Here is a 22,783-nt window from a genome sequence, read left to right as displayed (position 1 = left end):
GACAAAATACAGCATCCTTTCCTGATTAAAACCCTTCAGAGTGTAGGAACAGAAGGTACATTTCTCAATCTCATAAAAGCCATCTATGAAAAGCCTACTGCAAATATTATTCTCAATGGGGAAAAGCTGGAAGCCTTTCCCTTAAGATCAGGAACATGACAAGGATGCCCACTCTCGCCACTATTATTCAACATAGTACTAGAAGTCCTTGCAACAGCAATCAGACAACAAAAAGGGATCAAAGGTATTCAAATCGGCAAAGAAGAAGTCAAAATGTCTCTCTTCGCAGACGACATGATACTCTATATGGAAAACCCAAAAGAAGCCACTCCCAAACTATTAGAAGTTATAGAGCAATTCAGTAACGTGGCGGGATACAAAATCAATGCTCAGAAATCAGTTGCATTTCTGTACACGAATAACGAGAACGAAGAAAGAGAAATCAGGGAATCCATCCCATTTACAATAGCACCAAAAACCATACGTTACCTTGGAATTAACTTAACCAGAGACGTAAAGGACCTTTATTCTAGAAACTATAAATCACTCTTAAAAGACATTGAGGAAGACATAAAAAGATGGAAAGATATTCCATGCTCATGGATCGGAAGAATTAACATAGTTAAAATGTCCATGCTACCCAGAGCAATCTACACTTTCAATGCTATCCCGATCAAAATACCGAGAACGTTTTTCAAAGAACTGGAACAAAAAGTCCTTAAATTTGTATGGAACCAGAAAAGACCCCGAATCTCCAAGGAACTGTTGAAAAGGAAAAACAAAGCTGGGGGCATCACAATGCCGGATTTCGAGCTGTACTACAAAGCTGTGATCACAAAGACAGCATGGTACTGGCACAAAAACAGACACATAGACCGATGGAACAGAATAGAGAGCCCAGAAATGGACCCTCAGCTCTTTGGGCAACTAATATTTGATAAAGCAGGAAAAAACATCCGGTGGGAAAAAGACAGTCTCTTCAATAAATGGTGCTGGGAAAATTGGACAGCTACATGCAAAAGAATGAAACTTGACCACTATCTCACACCATACACAAAAATAAACTCCAAATGGATGAAAGACCTCGATGTGAGACAGGAATCCATCAAAATTCTAGAGGAGAACATAGGCAGCAACCTCTACGACATCAGCCAAAGCAACCTTTTTCATGACACATCCCCAAAGGCAAGAGAAACAAAAGATAAAATGAATTTATGGGACTTCATCAAGATTAAAAGTTTCTGCACAGCCAAGGAAACAGTCAGAAAAACTAAGAGGCAGCCCACGGAATGGGAGAATATATTTGCAAATGACACTACAGATAAAGGACTGGTATCCAAGATCTACAAAGAACTTCTCAAACTCAATACACGAGAAACAAATAAACAAATCAAAAAATGGGCAGAAGATATGAACAGACACTTTTCCAATGAAGACATACAAATGGCTAACAGACACATGAAAAAATGTCCAAAATCATTAGCCATCAAGGAAATTCAAATCAAAACCACACTGAGATACCACCTTACGCCAGTTAGAATGGCAAAAATAGACAAGGCAAGAAACAACAATTGTTGGAGAGGATGTGGAGAAAGGGGATCCCTCCTACATTGTTGGTGGGAATGCAAGTTGGTACAGCCACTCTGGAAAACCGTGTGGAGGTCCCTTAAAAAGTTAAAAATTGAGCTACCCTATGATCCAGCCATTGCACTACTGGGTGTTTACCCCAAAGATACAGACGTAGTGAAGAGAAGGGCCATATGCACCCCAATGTTCATAGCAGCAATGTCCACAATAGCTAAATCGTGGAAGGAGCCGAGATGCCCTGCAACAGATGACTGGATTAAGAAGTTGTGGTCCATATATACAATGGAATATTACTCAGCAATCAGAAAGAATGAGTTCTCAACATTTGCTACAACATGGACGGCACTGGAGGAGATAATGCTAAGTGAAATAAGTCAAGCAGAGAAAGACAACTATCATATGATTTCTCTCATCTATGGAACATAAGAACTAGAATGATCAGTAGGGGAAGAAAGGGATAAAGAAAGGGGGGGTAATCAGAAGGGGGAATGAAACATGAGAGACTATGGACTATGAGAAACAAACTGAGGGCCTCAGAGGGGAGGGGGGTGGGGGAATGGGATAGACCGGTGATGGGTAGTAAGGAGGGCACATATTGCATGGTGCACTGGGTGTTATACACAACTAATGAATCATTGAGCCTTACATCGAAAACCGGGGATGTACTGTATGGTGACTAACATAATATAATAAAAAATCATTATTAATAAAAAAAAAATAAAAAAAAAATAAAAAAATTATTCTATTTAAATCCAATTAATTAGCATACAGTGTATTATGAATTTCAGAGGTAGAGGTCAGTGATTCATTAGTTGCATCTAACACCCAGGGATCATTACATTACGTGTCCTCCTTCATGCCCATCACCCAGTTACCCCCCTCCCCTCTACCACCCCTCAGTTTGTTTTCTAGAGTTAAGAGTCTCTTATGGTTTGTCTCCCTGTCTGATTTTGTCTTTTTTTTTTTTTTTTTAGTATTACTATTACTATTTTTTCTTTCCTAAAATGACAGAGGCACATTCCTAATATTCTCTAACATTCTCTATCTGGAAGTGGATATGCTGCTTCCTAGTGCCAGCGTGCAGATTCCAGAGGCTGTCTCTCTCTGGTCCATGTAGCTTTATTTTTTAATTTATTTTTATTATTTTTTAAGTTCTTATTTAAATTCCAGTTAGTTAACATAGAGTGTAATATTAGTTTCAGGTGGATGTTGATGTGCTTCTCTCTCTCTGGATGAGCGTAATTGCACCACAGCGGTCTTCAGACATATCCTCATGTTTATCTTTCCTAGACTGTGTTCCTTAAGGTCAGGGACTGTGGCTCTTCACTCATCTCTGGATCCTTAGTTGGTACCTTGAACACTGTTAGGGACAATGAAATAGACAGTGGACAGAATCCCTCTGCATGAAGAGAATGAGAGGCTTTGGATGAACCTGGGAGGAACCCATGGCATTGAGAATGGTTATCTTCTAATTAATCAAGATAGATTAAAAACAATATTTTGTGTTTAAAGAATGCATCAGAACAATTTTCCTACTTATCCCTTCTAGTTTTTAACAATTCTGACTCTTAGGCAGTTGTTTTATTTGTAATAAAATGGCCCAATAGTGAGCTTTGGAAACGAATACAGGTGGCTGATAACAAGAGCTCTCTAAAGGGTACCATGAAATAAAGCAATGGCATTGAGGCTTGTAATTCTGAAAACCTCCAATAGCTAACAGGGGAAATGAGGTAAAGTACTCAGCTTTGCAAAGGATTCCTATTTAGACTTTGGAAACTCACAAATTTGTAAACAATCATTGAGCTTCTCTAAAATCAAGGGCAACTGCACCTCCATTTCACAGAAGTGCCTTCTTTCTCATTCAGATCTCCTGGCTACACTTTGGTGAAATATTTTATTTTGTAGATACTTATTTCTTATTCAGCATACTTTTTCATTGTCCCTAACAGTGTTCAAGATACCAACTAAGGATCCAGAGATGAGTGAAGAGCCACAGTCCCTGACCTTAAGGAACACAGTCTAGGAAAGATAAACATGAGGATATGTCTGAAGACCGCTGTGGTGCAATTACGCTCATCCAGAGAGAGAGAAGCACATCAACAGGTATCACTAACAAGGGAGAAATGCAGTTTTACCGACTCTTACCACACGAGCGTTTTTAAAAAGCTTTTCACGTTACGAAATAGAAAACTTAACCTCTCAGGGAAGTATGTTCCATTAGACTACATCTCCAAAATCTAGAACAACCCAAATCCAGTAAATGGATACCATTTTTCGCCCTTGAGCTTGGATTCTACTTTTATCTCTCAGTCTTCTTGTGAACCGTTTCTCATTCTATAGAATTCAATGCAGAGATCGAATCTCATGGGAAACTCTCCCAGACAGCACTAACCACTTTCCCTCTGATTCACAGTATCTTGAACAGAATTCTACTGATGGTTTTATCATATCATATTTAAATCTTACTGTTTATTTACTCAAATTGCCAACTAGAGACAGGGTTTCTTACGAGTAGAAATGTCTCTGCCTTTATAGCCCAGCACCGTAGCTAGCACACTGTGCAAATTAGTTGAACTGAGAAGTGGAAGTCATTTTTTAAAAAACTTTTCAAAAAATTCATCTTATTTTTGATAATTATCTGCAGAGAAAAGGAATAGCAGCATTTTAATTAGTTGTCTATTAGGGCATTAAAGTAGTAATATAGCCAATGTTATAAAATGAGCCCTTAGAAGGAAAAATCAGGGATATAAGCAGTGGCAGAGCCAGACCTAAAACATGGGAGAAGAAGTAGGGAAAACATCTAACATGCAGACAAGCACCATGGTGCAATAAATTGACAAATATTTCTAATACACCTGGAGGCTGGCCCCAAACTCCCAAGATTAATTTTAAGTTCAGGAAGTCAGGAATGAATGTCATGACTTCTATCTCTAAGAATGGCAGACTTGACCTACTAGAGCTAGCAAATATTTCAAAATAAAATTTGAGAAATTTTATAACTTAGTTGCTCTTATTAGTAATCATCTACATATACAATTAAATAAGCATTATTACTCTAATTTGAAAGGCCATCCTTTGTCTTTTTTTAATTATTTTTTAAAAAGATTTATTTATTTGACAGAGAGAAAGAGTGTGTGTGAGCACAAGCAGGGGGAGCAGCAGGCAGAGGCAGAGGGAGAAGCAGGCTCCCCATAGAGCGGGGAGCCCAACACTGGGCTCAATCCCAGAACCCCAGGATCATGACCTGAGCTAAAGGCAAATGCTTAACCAACTGAGCCACCCAGGCGCACATATCCTTTGTCTTTTAAATATTTCTCATTATTCATCCTGTATGTTTTATTTCAAGAGGTATTTGTTTTTTCCTTGAAAAGGAGCAGTTATTTAAAAAAAATTTTTTTCTTTCTACTTGTTTCTTTCTACTCATAAAACAATATTCTTGATACTGCATAGTAAATATCTTTATAATGCTATAATTATGGGACAGATACCATTTTATTTTGTAGTTAATTGCACTTTTATTTTGACCTTTTCATGTTTCCTTGGGATATTTTTCTTTATGCATTGTTATTTTAAGGATAACAATATATCAGCTTAGAAAAATTTTTAAGTACAAATGAGAAAACAACAGAAGAAATGTTATGTGGATGGGTTAGTAAGGAGCTTGTTTCTATTTTGTTTTCAATATCAATCTTGTTATATTTTCTCAGTATATATATTAATTAATTGTTTCAACAACTGTCTAAAAATATCACTAAATATGGAAGTAGAATTGGTACTCTGAAAATTTGAGTTGGATATACCTGGTGCTTTCATTTTGAAAATAAGTTTAATAACAATAAATGAAATATGATTATAGAATAAATATGGGAGAAAAATAAGACTTGTGGAAGTTCCACCCACTAGAAGAGCAGGTTAACCTCTGGAATGAGGCATCAAAATGAACAGCTGAAGTTTTTCACATGCATGTTTACTTAGATGATTTGTGTGGGTGTGTATAGATGCATGTATGTAGGAATATGTATATATGTACATATGTATATGATTATATATATAATTTTGTATATATAAATAACATTGATATATATTATTCATAAACAGTTTATATGACAGAAAAATGCTTTATTTTTATAATAAATACTATATATTATCAGTATATTACATGTATTTTATGTATTATATATGTGAATATATAATATAAATACAACCAAATAAATAACAATAAAAATATATTTAAATTATTTTATATATATTTCTATCAAATATGTATACATTTCTAGAAAGATAATCAGTGGAGTCATTAAACTTTATGTGAGTGGGAACTATTCTTAAGAATTTAAAATCAAAGCATGCATTTATGTCTTTAAATAACAAACTTGAACTGCAGTACTTCTCAGTTTAAGTAATCCTTATTGACCCCTTGCTATAAAATGTGAGTCAATTTAAAGCCTTCTCCCACCTTCATCCCACCACTCCATCTCCTGCTTTTTGTTAGTGATTTAAGTTATTTCTACATCTCAAAATTCCTATTGTTATGCTTTGATTTGCCCTTGGAAACACGGCCCAAGTCAAAAGCTGTTTTATGTCGCATGAGTGTTTTTCTCTTGCTATAAGATATTGTTCTCTCCCAGAATGGGAGAAACATCTATTGCTTATAGCAAAAACAGGTAAAATTCATGAAACAAAATAAATAAAAATAATCACTTGATGATAACAGGGCATTCGACATGACAACAGCTTTGTAAAAAGCCAGGTTCCAAAAGGCCTCTGGAAACATCAGTGTTACTGACCTATAAAGTATTTATTTACTCCACGAAAGACAGCAGGTCCTTTGTCCTCTAAGGGTGGGTTGTCAACCGATACATCTTTGGATCGATACCATTTTGAAGGAGTCACCAAGTTAATTTATCCTTTTGGTGCCTCCTCTATACAGACTGACAGCTCTGCAGACAGCAAGAGTGGAAACCTGTGTTTCGTAAGCTGAAATTGTAGGGAATTCTAGGTCACTCTAATTACTATCACTCCAACTTAAACATAATGGCCGGTTGCCTTTTGATTCAGAGTCCGCTGGTAATAAAGGGATTTGAAAAATGAAACAAGCTTTCAATCCACTGTTCACAGAGGGTTGAACTGACAGTCACATGGGCAGAAGGAGGGCAAGCTGAGTAAAAGTGAGAGAAATAAGACATCTTCATTTCCATTTCCCCCTAATTATGATTGTCACACTGATCAATCATAGGCCACGTCTTCAGTATCTCAAGATTTAGGGACAGGTGAAATTAAAATAATGCCTTTGATCAAAAATTGCGTGCTAATGGTTTTAAATGCAACTGATCCTCTTGGACCATCCCTTGTCACACAGAAAGAAGGCGCCTGCTTGATCCTTTGGAGTCCTGTTTTGTTGGAGCATCTGTTTCCATTGGCTCTGACAGAAGCACTTTCCTAAGGGACTCCCACGCTCCTCTCTTCCCTTCACATTATTCAGAAATGTTTCCCTCCTTCACTTAGCTACCTGCATCGGAGCAAAGCTGTGCTTGGTGATTTCTCCAGAGATGAAGCTCAGCTGGCAACTCACCACAGAGAACACAGATGTGACAAGAAGTCATCTAAGAATTTGAAACTGTAAAGAAGAAAAAAATATATACGCTCAAGCAACTTTGACAAAGAGCTTATCCATGTAAATATCTTTTGCGGTGCTTCCAAGATATCTACAAAAGGGGCTTTTATTATCTTGCATTCAGTGGCTACTTACACTGTGCTTCTTGACCCTATTGAGGCTGTGCCTCTTTAAAAGAAAATATGATGTAATAATTATAGCTATCTCGCTGTTGAATTGGGTGGCCTGGCAAACTTCTGAGCTGGCTATTCACTGCTCCTTCACATCAGCTGCACATGGAGTAACCTGGAGAGGTTTAAAATATTAATCCCTGAATCCCATCACCAGAGATTCTAATTTACATGGGCTAGTGCGTAGCCTGGGCCTTGCGATTTTTAAAACCTCCCAGGTAACATGTACATGCAGCCCAGGTTCCAAATCGTTGTCTAAACTACACTGGCTGCCATGTAGGGAGCGCTTTGTTCAGGCCTGGGGCTAAATGCTTTCCGTGTGGCGTCTTGCATGCTCAGCAAAAACAGCTCTCTGAAATTGCATGTAGGACCTCCCCTTTACAGATGAGGACACTGAACTCAGGCTGAGTGCATTTCTCAAAGTCACCTGACTGGTGAGTAGCACAGAAAGGATTTGATCCAGGTCTGTCCACGATCCTCACTGGTGGACGTTTGGAGACTGAGGTAGAACGAACGGCTGGTGACATGTTACATGCATTGTAAGGAAGTTTCCCCCTCACTGGGCAGGAGATGGAGCTGACCGGCGTCTTCCAACTTTTCTTAATGATGAGAATTTTCTGGGGTTTCTAAGCCTCTTTCCCAGAAATTGATTCAGCAGTTGTGGTTTGAGGCTCTAATAATTTTGTTGATGTTGTTAGCAAATGTTTTGGTTGATTCTTATACCAGGGAAGCACTGAACTGGATGAGTGCTGTAGGATCCAGGGATTCTGTGAGATCCATTTTCCAAATCCTGCTAAGGAAAAGCCAGAGGAACGATGGTTCTGGATCTCGACGAGAACAGGTGACACAGACAACCTTGTCACTATGTACTTCTGCGTACAGGCTCTGTGCATTATCCTGAGCCCAGTGTTCTGGAGCTGCTGTTACCGTATCATCCTGGCAGCCACTGGTCCTGCTCGTCGGTTGAGTCCCCTTCTTTCCTCTCAAGAGTCGACTGTGCCCATCCTGGCCAGCTCTCCTCTGTGTTCAGTGATGTCATGTTGATAGCTTGCAATTGGCCATCATGAGTTTTTTCCTTAATTTTATTTTAAAATAAACTTTTATTTTCGAGTAGTTTTAGATGTATAGAAAAGTTGCAAAGATAAAACGGAGGCTTCTCATATTCCCTTTGGTGGTAGTTTTTACGCCAAAGAAAGGAGCAAATGCCAAAATCGGGACTCTACTCCTGTCCCTGTTCCCTACCCCCCAGCTCCTTTTTAAACACTTAGCAGCACGCCACTACCTCACACAGGGTGGTAACATTTCTGACTGGAAAGGTCAAATTTTCACTTCAGAGATGTTTTCCAATTTTTTTGCAGACTTTTTGTTTGGCTAAGATTCTCACTCTAAAAAATTTTTTCCAATTTTGGAAATGTATACTCAAAGTTTGAAAGATGGAATGTAACGCTTCCTGATAAACTTTAAGTGACAGTGAACGTAATGGAAAAAAAATGACGTCTGTATTTTACATCTCACATATCTAAAGAGAGGTAGACTAGGGAAATTTGATCTGAAAAATTTTGTAGGAAGCCTACAGGCGTAACCTAAGCCTCTAGGTACTAATGTATTTGTAATGATTTTATTTTTTATGAAGTGCTTACATAAATAGCTCTTCATTGCAATGCACCGTAGAAATTTGCTTCATATTTATTTCACTATAGTTTAATATTTCTAAATTACCATCTTGGAGACTTTATGACATAATCGAATATTTTAAGGGTTTTAGAAAGGGTTTCTATTTAGAAAACAAAAAACCCCTGCCAGTTATGAAAGCCACGTTACATGTGGAATCAGAGTTCACTTAGTGAAATCTAACTCCTCTGTCAAAGACAAGGCCATTGCTCACTCACTCCAAAATAAGATTTCCTTCCTATACCAGTTCAGAATGATCCTTCCTCCCTCTGACTTATTGCTCCTCCTCTCCCCCCACCCCACCCCACCCCAAGCTATTTGTTTGGCTCTTAATACTGAGAGACCTGTATTTGTAAGGTTGACTTTTAGGTTTCCCAAGAGAGCTCTTGTTTTGTTATAAATCTCTTGCTTTGCTATATATTTTATCACGTTATTTTACTTGTCTCACACAGATTTCTGAGAATATCAAATTCCATAGTATCTTACACTTTGAAGAGATTTTTAAAGCTCTTCTTTCCAACACTATCTTCTCAAAAGGCCTCCTGCTTGTAAGTATGGAGTCTCTAAAGCAGAGCTGAATTTGTGGCATGTGTGGTCCTGCAGGGCCCCAGACTCAGGGGACCTTGCACTTGGTTTAATGCTCTGATGCTGGGTCTTGAAATTCTCAATAATTTTTGAACAATGAGCTCTGAATTGTTTTGGCAATGGACTTATCAATTACGTAGCCAGTCCTTCATCTAGCTGCTGATCACTTGAGGACATTGAGTACATCTTTCCTTTCTTCATAGTAATCCATGGCCTGAAATGTAATTATTACTCACTACATATTTTCTTGATCGTAGGGAACAGACTCTGTGCCAATCCTTGCTGATCCCACCAAGGAAGAGAAAGAGTCTAGGGATATATATAATCTCTTTGAAAGTAGAATGTTTCACAGTGGTAATGGCTTTCATCGTGTAATTAAACAGTTGATATTAGCCATAGAAAAGGAGACTTTTGGGGTAAATATGACATTATTTTACAAGGTAACTAACACTGAAAACATTTTTATAAGGCTAAAAATTAATGTTTTAGGCTTTGTGTCTAATGTTAATAATAATTTACATTAAAATTATAATAACAACATCAGGAAAAATCCAACTGAGATTTCTTGTCTCATTTTCACTTAAGCCTGAAGGTATTAAAAACACCAGTTGGCAAATGTAGGTTTTGAATAATCAATTAGCAAGGCCTAACCCATTCCTTAATGTTTCATGAAAATTAAAAAAAAAAAAAAAAGAAAAGAGAAAAAGATTTTTACCGGAGACTCAAAATGAGCTTGCACTGCTCAGTGGGAAACCTTAATCAGCTCATTATTGTGTTAGGTTATTTTCCTTTATTAGGTAAGGAAACAACATTGAAAAATAAAACAACAAGCAAGAGAGCAGTCTTAGGTCTGTATCTTGAAAAACCAACAGAAGATCTACCACCAGCTATTTAAAGTTAACAAACTCTTATAAAATATAGAGCTTTTGGTTACTGTGTTTTAATACTCGTATGTGGAAGTGGTGAGCATGCATGACGTAGAAGAGAAGTGCTCAGTGTGGAGGCACTTTCTCAAAAACTGAGGTTTGGTCTCAGCGGTCTTATTGTGCCATGTACATACCAATAATACACATCTCATTTTTGTAGTTGAGAGTTGCATAACTGAATGAAAGAAACTAATTATAAAGTAATATTGTGGTAACAGTGTATTGACTTATTAAATGGGTATTAATATTCTTTCTCTGGTTAGGGAATGAATGAACTAAAATCTTTGCTGTCTACTGATTTAATTTAGCCTGCCCTGAACTCACAGAATTGAAGGAACTAGCACTACATTATATTTTTAAGACTGAAGCTATCTCTACATAATAGTGAACACTGTAGGGACGAATAAGGCATTACATTAGCAATGATTACTGTAATATTGAAAACCTGCCCTTTCTGACTGAGCGGGAGTTTTTGATTCAAAATCCAGGTTACCAAATAGTGGGTCAAATTCTCCCTTTGTCATTTTTATCTATTCAAGTTCCATGCTGAGAAATATTACAGGGTAAGTGTTCAATAGTAAATAATATAATGATTTCTACCTAGATGTGTAGTGTGCCTAAAAAGAAACCATTTATTTGGCACTGAAAAACGTGAGATTTTCGAGAGTTAAACTGATGCGTGGTTCCTGGTAAGTGAATTGAAGGAGACAGCACTCTGAAATTTGAAAAGGTAAGGAAAAATTATAATCTAATTTTTGGCTTAAACTTTAGAGATTTATCATACGGAAACATTTGAGATAGATTGAAAAATAGTAACATTAGTAATAAGTTAGTTTAAAGCTTCCTGAAGAAATATCACATTGTGTTTTAAATAATGAGGAATGATACATGCATCAATTTCTTTGGTGGACTGTAGCTCCTAGTGAAATAATGTCTGTACAATTTTTTGCATATATTTCTAGAAGAAATGGCTGAATTATTACAGATGTGATAAAAACTGTGATAACCTGATGAAGTAACCGCTCGACTCCGCAAAGAGAAAGATCAAAACCAGTGGCAATGTGTGAAAAAGATGTGAGCAGAAATGGTGAAATGTTCACTTCGGCCTTCTATGGATGCACTATTATATTCCACTGAGAAATATCTTTTTTTGAATCCTCAGACAAATTTCCCCCACGCTAGGAACGTGAGAGACTGGAGACTAGCTATCTCATGGAATCTAATCCCCCGGACTGTACCCAAGGTCTCTATCAGGCTTGCTTTCCCACTGGCACACATCCTCCAGTTTATATCCTCTGAATATTTTTTTGGAAGTCCACAGGTTGATTCATTTCAAAGTATGTCTGTAACATCTACATTTAATTTCCAGAGGTCACACATAAAACCAGGCCCCAAAGTCACCGGTTGGTGGCTTGTGTGCTGGGTGGGAATCCTGCTGCTTCTCAAGGAGAGCTGATCCATGCCAAGGCAGAAGCAGAGGCCATGCGGGCATTGGGGCAGGCTCGCTTTCCGGCAGGCTCAGGGACAAGCCATTTCACCCTGCACAGCAAGAAAGGATGAAACCTGAAGGCCAGATTTCTGGAAATGCTATATGAAATCTGAAAACAGACTTCTGATGAAATGCAACGTTTTCTCATTAAACTAATGACTGGAGAACAGCTGTTGACTTTAGTTCAGTGAGCTTTGGGGCTTTCTCTTATTGCATTTTTCATCATGTACAAGTGTTAGTGTAAGGATAAAGTCTTGGGCTTGCAGTTAGGTGACCTGAATTCAATTCCCTTTCCAGCACTAATAGGCTACGTGATCTTCATCAAGCCTTTCCTCTGTCATGCTTCATTGCCACTTATGAAATAGGGACAGTAATAAGGTGTCTTTTAGAGATCTGGTAATTTTTGTTTTAGCTATTACGAAAGGGAAATAGATTCACTACTTTTATTAGATGATTGCTTGTCTTTTTCTTCTGATTCACTATTTCAAGATGTGTGTGTGTGTGTGTGTGTGTGTGTGTGCACACACATGCACAGACACACACACACACATTTTTGTGGCCAAATGGAAAATATTTGTGGCTAACCCTCTAGGCAAAGGTACCTCAGTGTTGAAGAACATCTAAAATGTCTCTGTGTAAGTCTTCACGCAAGTTTTTTTCCTCAGTCACAGTGAGTTTATTTGATTTTGAAGTTCATATTCCCCACGCTGTATTTATAGGTATATACTGCACACACCCTTTGGTTAAATCTCAGTTTACAAATTATTTTTGCTCACATCAGAGGATCCATTAGTTTGCTTTGGTTCATAAAAGTCTGCATTTAATTTGTAGGAAATATTTAAAGAATGTGACCTTTAGAATTAAACTGACTCTGAGCTAAAGGTAGTGTGTCAATAGATCCTTTCCCGTGGTTACACAATGGTTTTCTTTTATGAAAATTAAACTACTTCATGCAAATGATTTAATGACATTAAACTGCATACCTTCCATTTATGTTAATGATAAGACAGCATGTGAAAAAAACTGGATATGCCATGGTTTTTATTTATTTTAGTTATTAAACCTAATTTGCATTCAAAATGGTGTGGTAAGTTGGAGAAAATCCTCAGAAACCGTAATTTGACAGAAGATAAATATAGAGGGTCTTTAAGCTGCCTGGCTGTTGGATTTGAAGTCAGTTCTCCTGGTTAGATTGCGCTGTTTCTATTTAAAAGAGCTCGATAGACTCTATTATTTCAAGTACTTGGTTTCTTCCTATTGTGGTCTAACTGACTTTATCCCATTTACTGAGGATTCAGAAAGCTTACTGCAGTGTTAAGACAAAAAAGTGCACTTATCTAACTACATCACTTATTTGCAAGTTGAAATAAAAAGGTTGGAGTAAGACCTAAACCACCATGAAGAATGGGATTTATCATCAAAAGCTAGAACGCGGCAATGAGCAGATGCTCATGGAATTCACTGGTCTTAGGTCTTAGCATGTTCCCTGTCGTTCCAGTAGCTGGTTTGGTAGAATGGTAAAATGGCCTTTTGAAGACGCGGTTACACTGCCAGCTAGGTGGCAATGCCTTGCAGAACTAGGGCGAGGCTCTCCAGAGAGTTGTATGTGCTCTGAGTCAACATTCAGTGTGTGGTGTTGTTTTTCTCATAGCCAGGACTCACAGGTCTGGGAATCAAGGGGTAGAAATGGGAGTGGCACCGCTCTATTATCTCTACTGACCCACTGGCAAAATTTTTGCTTCTTGTTCTGATAACTTTCTGCTCTGTTGGCCTACAGGTCTTATTCCAAAGGGAAGAATGCTTCCACCAGGAGACACAACAATGATTCCACTGAACTAGAATTAAGACTGCCACCTGGCCAATTTGGGCTCCTCATTTCTGTGAATCAACAGACAAAGAAAGGATTTACTCCGCTGGATGGTGTGATTGATCCTGACTACCAAAGGAAACTGGACAATGGAGGGAGAAATAGATTTGGAATAAAGACATCCCATAGGGTGTCTCTTACTATTATCATGTCCTATGATTAAAGTCAATGGAAAACTACAACAACTCTATTCAGGCAGGACTACTAATGGCCCAGATCCTTCAGAAATACAAATCTGGGTCACCACACCAGGTAGAGAATCAGAACCAGTTGAAGAGCTTGCTGAGGGCAAAGGGAATATGAATGGGTAAGGGAAGACAGTGGATAAAAATATCAGTTTTGACCACACGACCTGATACAGAAACAAGGCCTGTAATTGTCATGAGGGTTTGTTCCTTATTTTGTTGTTAATATATTTGTGTGTACACACACACACAGTAAGAATATATGTTTTCTTTCTTTTCTTATCTCCTTATTACATATGATATATTCACTTTATATCATAGTATTTAAGTATTATTAACTTTACATCATAGGAAGTTACAGGAGGATATCAAGGAGAAAAGTAAACAATACTCAGGGACATTGCATCCTCTTCTGAGGGAAGATTTAGGGCATTTTCTGTTGAATGTAGGAGGCTTATATGATATTAGGTGGAAATACAACCTTATTATTGTCTTTACTTGGACAGTAAGAGTGGTTTAAAAAGATGTCCCTGAGTGCCAAGTTGACAAAGGGTGGCTTTACGGTGGTTAATTTTATGTGTCAACCTAATTAGGCCACATTACCCATCTATTTGGTCAAACATTTTTCTAGATGTTTCTGCGAAAGTATTTTTTAGATAAGATTAACATTCAAGTTAGTAGACTTTGAGAAAAGGAGATTATCCTTCATTATGTAGGTGGACCTCATCTAATAGTTGAAGGTCTTAATAGAAAAGGCTAACTTCTCTGAAAGAAGAGGAAATTCTTCCAGAAGACTGAACTTGAACTGCAATATTGACTCTTTCTCGGGTCTCCAGCCTGCCTGCCTAACCTGCAGATTTTGAACTTGTCAAGCTACCACAATGACATGAGCCAATTCCTTAAAATAAATTTCTCTCTCTTTCTTCCCCCTCTCCACACACAGAGGAAGTGATAGGTGGACCAAAGCAATTTTTTTTTTTAATTTCAAGGTAATTCAATGTAGAGAGAAAAGATGTAGGGAAGAAGGGAGATTCACATTTTTAAGTAATAATGTTTAATAGGAAGGGCTTTAAAATCCAGGTTTACTCACTAGATAGTTGTTTGGGCAAGTTCCTTTACCTTGTGAAGCTCCATAGTCACCCACAGAACAGATATAATGATGTCACCTCACAGTAGTTGGGAGTTAAAAATGTAGAAGCATTCTCAGAATATTTTTCAGTAACTGGTGGGTGTAGCAGTTTCAAAACTTTAAATTCTTTGACACTCCTTGAGATTTTTTACTCACTAGAATATGGAGTTATTCTAATTTCTTCAAGCAATAGACTTTGCCAAAACTAATGATATGTGACTTTTGACACTGGGTCAAAAAATGTCATGCTGTCTTGGGCTCTTGAAACCCTGAACCATCATGTAAGAAGTCCAACTACCCTGAAGCCACCCACCATGTTGGAAAAGCCCTGTATAGATCCTCCAGTCAACAGCCCTGGCTACGCCCCCTCCACCAGCCGTTCTGGCCACAGCTCCAGCATGTGAGTGAGGACGCTGTCAGGAAAGCTATTCTTTAGCCCCAGTTTTTCAGATCCCACTTCCCCAACCATTTCAGGCTTCCCAGCTACAACCTGTGCATCACAAAGCAGAGACAATTCTCACTTGCTGTGTTTTTTTTTCAAACTACTTATCTACCAAACAGGTGATCAAAATGAAATGCTTATGATTCTACAATACTAAGTTTGGGGTGGTTTGTTTCACAGGACAGCAGGTGTATAGGTGGTCGCTCACATGGCCAGTAAGGTAACAAGCATGTTTATACAAGCTATTGCATGTTAGCCTCACAGCAGACCTACACGTATTATCGTTATTATTTACATTTATCATATGGAAAAATCAAGGTGCAGATAGAAGAATTTTTTTTCTGATGTCATAGAATTAATAACTGTAGACTTAGTAGTGAAAGTCATGTCTTTATACTTCATAATACCAAGACATTTAAGATCAAGAGAGAGGAGAAAGAGAGAAAAAGAGTGAGAGACAGGGAGGAACCCACATACCGCGTCTGTAGAGTTAGACCAGAGTGAGAGGAGCTGGTTTTGGACGAGCAGCACTGCTACAGGGAGCCATACCAACCTCAATTTCCTCTTGAGTGAGGGGCCCTTGATGGGAGCCCTGGCTGGGGCTGCTGGACTGAGGAAAGTGGTACTGGTTTAGATTTAGACCACCACTGGGGGGCAAAGGTGGAGGCTCTGGCCAAGGACAGGCAAAAGGATTACTAAACAATATTGCATGAGGAGTTTATACAGAAATGGAGTTGAAGGATTTGTCATGGCAATAATCTGTGTAGCTCTGAGACTTCCCCCTGGGCTAACATCAGTTCAGACAGGGCCCTTAAAGAGGCAAATTTGGGGATTGGTTGAAGATTGGAGCTCTGCAGTATCAGTATGTTAGAAGCATGCAGTGAAATATGGGGAAAGGATAATGTATTCAATCACACAATAAATATTATTTCTATCTTCTATGCTCCAGGGCCTCAATAAGTACTTGTTTGGGGAGGTAGGTCTAGACTAGTTGGGATGAACCCCCTCCGTCTACGGAATTGCAAGTATGAATGAGAACAAGGAACAACTGCATGAGAGTGAGGAAGCAAGAGATCCCGGCAAGTGGGAAACTGGGGTGAGAAAGGGGGATATTAAGGTTTCAAATATCAAAGAAGTAATATATCTTGATGGTGACATGGTCCTGAAAATGGAATAGCTATCTTTAATGAAGTGAAGTAAATGGCAGACATGAGGAATTCAAGGAATGTTGAGGCTAAATATTATATTTGCTCAATCTTCTCAGACCCGTCAAGTTGCCTGACATAAAGATAAGGTGCCTGCTATGGACTCAATGTTCATTCATTCATTCATAAGTTGAGATCCTAACTCCTCAAGTGGTAGAATTTGGAGGTGGGGCCTTTGGGAGGTACTCGGATCATGAGACCAGAGCGCTTATGAATGGGACTCATGCCCTTACAAGTAGAGGCCCAGGGGAGCTTGCTTCCCCTCTGTCTGCTCTCCGCCATGCGAAGATACAATGAGGGACATCCACTGCGATGTCACTGAGGGAGAGAGCCCTCCGCTCGGACTTCCCCTCTCGGACTTCCCAGTCTCCAAAACTGAGAAATGAATGTTTGTCATTTAAGGCACTCAGTCTATGTTATATTTGTCTAAGACAGTGACCTTTAGGGTAGGCTTTTACAGATGAGTAGGATGCTTCCAGATGAAACGTGAGAGAGTATATTATAGTCACAAGGAACAGCTTCAGTAGACCATCAGAACTAGGAAAGCCCTTTGAGCCAGACTCACCTGGCTGTCGCCTTAGAAATAGTGGCAGCAGAAACTGGTTTCACGAGTCATGAGAGAGGCTAAGCTCTGTCCTCAGTAGAAGTCATCTCTGAGCGGCAGCTTCATAACATAGGTTGTACCATTAGATGTTTGAATGAGATCAATCTCTCTTTACAATGTCAAAATAATTTACTTAATTGTGAATGTAAGCACACTGGTTATAAAAATATACACCAAGAGTATGGAAAGTTATGTGAGGGGGTGCCTGGGTGGCCTAGTCAGTTAAGCGTCTGCCTTCGGCTCGAGTCATGATCTCAGGGTCCTGGGATTGAGCCCTGCATTGGGCTCCCTGCTCAGCGGGGAGTCTGCTTCTCCCTCTCTCTCTGACCCCCCCCCCACTCATTCTCTCTAATAAATAATATCTTTTAAAAAAAAGTTTCATGAAAGTATATAACACTGTTAATACAATTATGTTCTAAATTCTTATTTCCATACACACACAGAGGGAGAAAGAACTCTTGACTTATAGCCAAATAATATTAGCAGTGAAACATGAATGTACGTGCTTAATCTAGACCTTGGGAATCATCAGACAGCTGGAAGAAGGTTATGCTTTTTCCCTCTGTGCACTGAGGAACACGAACAAATGGCTTTATGAGTTCATAATTCATAGTGTATTCTATCAGTCAGTCTGAAAAATAAAAATGTTGGTAACAGTTTGGCTGGAATCACCCTATAGAGTGCGGGACCCCAGGGGCCCTGATGCACGAAGATGCTACTACTAATTGCCACCTCTGTTCATCGTGCTTCTCAAGCAGGCCTGGGCCCCACGCGCTGATCTGGGCTCAGGAGGGCACTGTGATACTGAGCAAAGGGGGACAGCCTCTGGGTTCACAGTGACCAAAAGAGGGCAGAAGTTAATATCAGGTCACAAAAGAGGACTGCCTGGAGTGCCTGCTTCCAGGCCCCTGCTCAGTGGAACAATTTAGAAAAGCAGGCAGAAGCCAAGCCTTTGGATACGCTCGGCTCCACACCGGACGTGCCAGATAGAGTCTTTCTGATGCATGGCCTACAACACTGTCTCCCTGTTTGTTCTTTCTCTAGTCGCCGCTTTAATCCAGGCATCAGCCCACATCCAGGCTGCTTACTATTCTCCTCATTGATCTCCTTCTCGGCTCCAAACACTTTGTTCACTTTTACAGATGGTTCTCAAACACAGTTATGATGATTTCATTCTTTGGTAAGGCAGAGGTTGCTGGGCAGCTGAAGAATACATTTCCCTGCTTCCCTCGTAGCGAGGCATGGCCACGTGATGAGTGTGTCCAAGGGGACATGCAAAGACTGGATGGGTGCAAATTCTGGTGTCTGGACTCGAAAAGGAAAGGGCAGTGTTCTCTTTTGCCCCCTTCCCTTGACTGGCATGTGGGTATGACGGTGGGGAGGACCCCGGCGGAGGAAGCAGCTTCAGATGGCCAAGCAACAAGACAGAAGCAGTCTGGGGCTCCACCCGCAGCACGCTGCCCTGTTGGCACTGGATTGCTCATTCTTAGGTCTTTGAATGAGAGGAATAAACTCTCCTATCGTCTGAGACACTCTCATTGTGGCCTTTGTTGCGGACTATAATCTCAAGCACTTTGTGAGTCTTCACTAGTTCCCCTTTGCTTGAAGGTAAGTCTCTCCTAAGGAGGACATTTGCGGCTCCTTCAGATTTAGTTTCAGTCCACCTTTGCAGCTCAATTCCCGTCACTTGCGCTAGGGATACACGCCTCTAGCCACATTAGCCCTCCCTTTTCCCCAAACCTGCCATCGTGCGGTGCCGCTACCTCGGCTGTTCCTTCTCCCGACTCACCCTTCAAGGCCTAGCTCTGAGGGCACCACTTCTGTGCTACTTTCCCAGACTTCCTGCAACAGTTTTCCCTGGGAGACCTCCTTTCTCCTTCCTCAGGGCTTCCGGAGTGCTGTGTGTGTGTGTGTGTGTGTGTGTGTGTGTCACTCCCTTATGGTTTCTTGTATTGTAATTTGTGTTTCTCTCCCTCACTAGGGGTTATCCCTTACCTCTTACTGGCCAGAAGTAGACTACAGTCCACCTTTCATCGTGTTACAGGCAAAGTGAACAGCGGATAATCAGGATGGACACAGAAAGGAAGAATCTATCTTTCTCGAGGAGTGGAACCCTGTTAGCAAAAAAGGAGGGGAATAAAGATTAGAGGTGCTTTATGTTCTTTTCCATGAAAATGCCTTTGACGATGGCAGGGAACGCAGGAAATCAAACAGCATGGGGCAGATGCCTTTGCCTACTGGGCTCAAGCTGGAAAAACAGTCCCTGACAGGCTACAATCATTATTGTGTATTTCTAGAACTTTGAAAGATAAGGAGGAAATCTGCAGAGTAGCCCCATAGGGATAGGAAGGAATTGGGCCAGTGTAGTCCCTGAGAACAGGCATGCCTTGTTTCGCTGGCTGTGGAAATGGCCTCCCGTGTGTCTGACAACCACAGCTGCCCTTTGCCACGGCCGCTGCTGACATATGTGACTCCAGCAGGGCCACTTTGTGCCAAGTGTGAGAAGTCACAGCCAATGCACTTGGTTTAATCTGCTTCATCTCATGCTAAGCCTTAAACAAAGAATTGTTTTCCACATTCGTGAATGAAGAATCTATATGTCCAAGCACTTTACATTTCCATTGAAAAACACTTCTCTGCTCTGGGTTGTACCCCAAATATCCAAGCCCTGTGAGAAGGGCCAATGGGCTAGATTCTTAGGAACTCTAGTTTATGAAAGCATGAGACATCGGGAAAACAGTGTGCCTATCTTAAGTTACAAACTAATTTTGAAAATAAACTTTGAAATGAAAACCACTGATGTGATTTTTGTTTGTTTGTTTTTTCAATTTCTGAATAAGCTTAGTAGAGAAAGCAGATTCTTTTCAGAATGAATGAGAGAATGTTACATAAACATGGTGGTTGAGAGCAGGAGTCCTGAGGTCAGAGTGTGTGGGTTGATGGCCTGGTTCCGATGGATAGCAGTGGGATACCTAAGCCTGATGTGCTCTAGGGTCCTCATAGGTAACATGGAGATAATATTACTGTCACTTCACAGGCCACTTAGAAGAATTGAGATGAACATACGAGATCTTCCTTTAGTGCTGGCACACAGTAAGTCAATAAATATTAGAACTCTCCAGTATTTTATGTAACATTCATCAATTAATACTCTTTTCCTTGACCTCTTACACAGCCCAAGACAATGGACTGTTTCAAAAATCATATCATATTGCCGGGACCGGTGACCTTATAAAAGAGAATGTCAAGAATTCAGTATCTCCTTTTGTGGCATTCTAGGATATGAATGAGAAGAATATAAGCTGATGTCTAAGTAATAAGTCCAGATTGGATTTTGAAAAAGAAAGAGGTTCTATTATGTTAGTTCTTCTGAAAGTGTGAATCAAACTGACATATGGTGGAATTCTGTAGGTAGATTTTGTAGGTGGTAGTGGATAAAATCGTAAATGTGTTGGAGGAGAAGGGCTCTTAAAATTCACCCACACAGCATTTTTGGCACAGATCTTCACGTTGGCCACCCCTGAGACAGAGCGAGCATTTGAAGTGGATTTATGCCCAAATTCTTCATGGCATAATTTAAAAGAATTTCGGCAAACTCTGCTGCCACAATGAACACACACTCTGTTTTATGAATGGTCTGTTTATTGCTGAGGTTCTGCACAACCAGGACAAACTGGTCTAAACCGGTCAAATTCATGCAGAGTCACGAGGCTGTGCTTAAAATCTATTCCTCGCTCCTAAATTCACTTTCAACTACATTAATGAGTAGATATTGCAGTGAAATATTCTAGGTTGTGCCCCTTTTGAATGGCTCCATATATGTCACTATTTACTGTGGAGTGTGAACGAATCACTGTGTTCTTCCAGCCAGTGTGGGTCTGACTGCAGGAAATAGCAGCTCAATCTTTGAAGCCAAGACTTTTCCTCCGCCTCTCAGAGTAAATAGCCCGAGAGAGCTTCCTCACTCCAAGGAAGTCTAGATAAGTGTGTGATAGGAAGGGAGAGGGCTGTCTGTGGTGCTGTCAGAATGGCACCTGAAGGAAAGCAGCTGGCTCCCGCTGAGTGATAAGGCTAAGGTTACTGAGGCAGAGATAAAAAGCTCACTCGGCCCAAGTACATTAAAACCGAAAGAGCCCCAACAAGAGTTTTTAACATTGCACCCCAAGCCTTTCTCTGAACAAAATGACAGTCTGTTCTGGTTTTTTGGTGGTTTCTTTCTTTCTTTCTTTCTTTCTTTCTTTGTATAAGAAGTATACTTTGCTAAGAGAAACAAGTGTAGAACACACTCTCTCTCTCTCCCTCGGAATTGGTTTCACTAGCCATCCGTGGTCAACGCCTTCCCCAGTGGGACACTTTAAGAGAAGAAATCATTTGCGAAGGACCAGAATGGACAGGAGAGAGGATTTCATTGTTTAGAGCAGGAATTTTTATTGCTTCAGATGCAAGCGCTGGTGGTGGTGATGCTGGTGGTAGTGTGAAAAGTCAGGGAGCTCCAGAAATAAAACACCTAGGTGGACAGGGCCATGGAAAACCTCTCTAACTCAATACTAAAATGGGTGTCTGGCCAACACTTTAAAACTCCTGCCTGCTTTTGATAAACATTCACTTCTCAGGCACACCTTCCCCGTCATAGTTCTCTTCACGGTCCCAATGGTGCCTCCACAGTGAAGATTTTATGGGGCCTTATTTTCCATGGCTTCCATTTCTCCTGAAACTTAGTTTCCCCTACCCACACAATACAAAACTGTGTTCCCACTGTGACCTGTCTCCTTTCTGACTGTAGTGTATGTAGAACATACCATACTGGTGGGGTTACCATTCTAACATCCTCACCACTAGGTACTGTCCCAAACTTTTTTTTTTTTTTAAAGACATACAGGCTTCCTGACACAATCTGCCACGATCAAGCAATAACTAGTGAAATGGCAAGCCTTGTCTGAGAGAGAGCTAAAAAAATTTGTGCCACAGGAAGGGGGTCTTAATGGGAGATACTTATTACTTCCACCTGTTAAAGAACAAACAGCTCTTCCCTCTCTTGCTAGTTTCTTTGAGATGCTGTTTCAACCTCTATATTCTCTACATGCATCCCAGCAACAATCCACAGTGTGGGAAGAATTCCTGAACAAGAATTGAATCTTGTTCACCCCTTGCCAATCCAGATCTGTCTTAATGAACAAAGCCATCAGGCGGAGCTCTCTGAGTGAGCTTCTGGGGGGGTGGTTTAGGAAAAAGACAAGGCAAGACATGCAAAGAAAGCAGGTTTGTAGAACTAATATTCCCTACGTGCATGGGGCCACAAAGGATACTTT

The sequence above is a fragment of the Ursus americanus genome, chromosome 5, assembly GCF_024610735.1.
Source record: "Ursus americanus isolate L20-20 chromosome 5, mUrsAme1.1.p, whole genome shotgun sequence".
Taxonomy (NCBI): Eukaryota; Metazoa; Chordata; class Mammalia; order Carnivora; family Ursidae; genus Ursus; species Ursus americanus.
The sequence above is the reverse complement of the archived record's forward strand: the minus strand, read 5'-3'. Positions refer to the sequence as shown.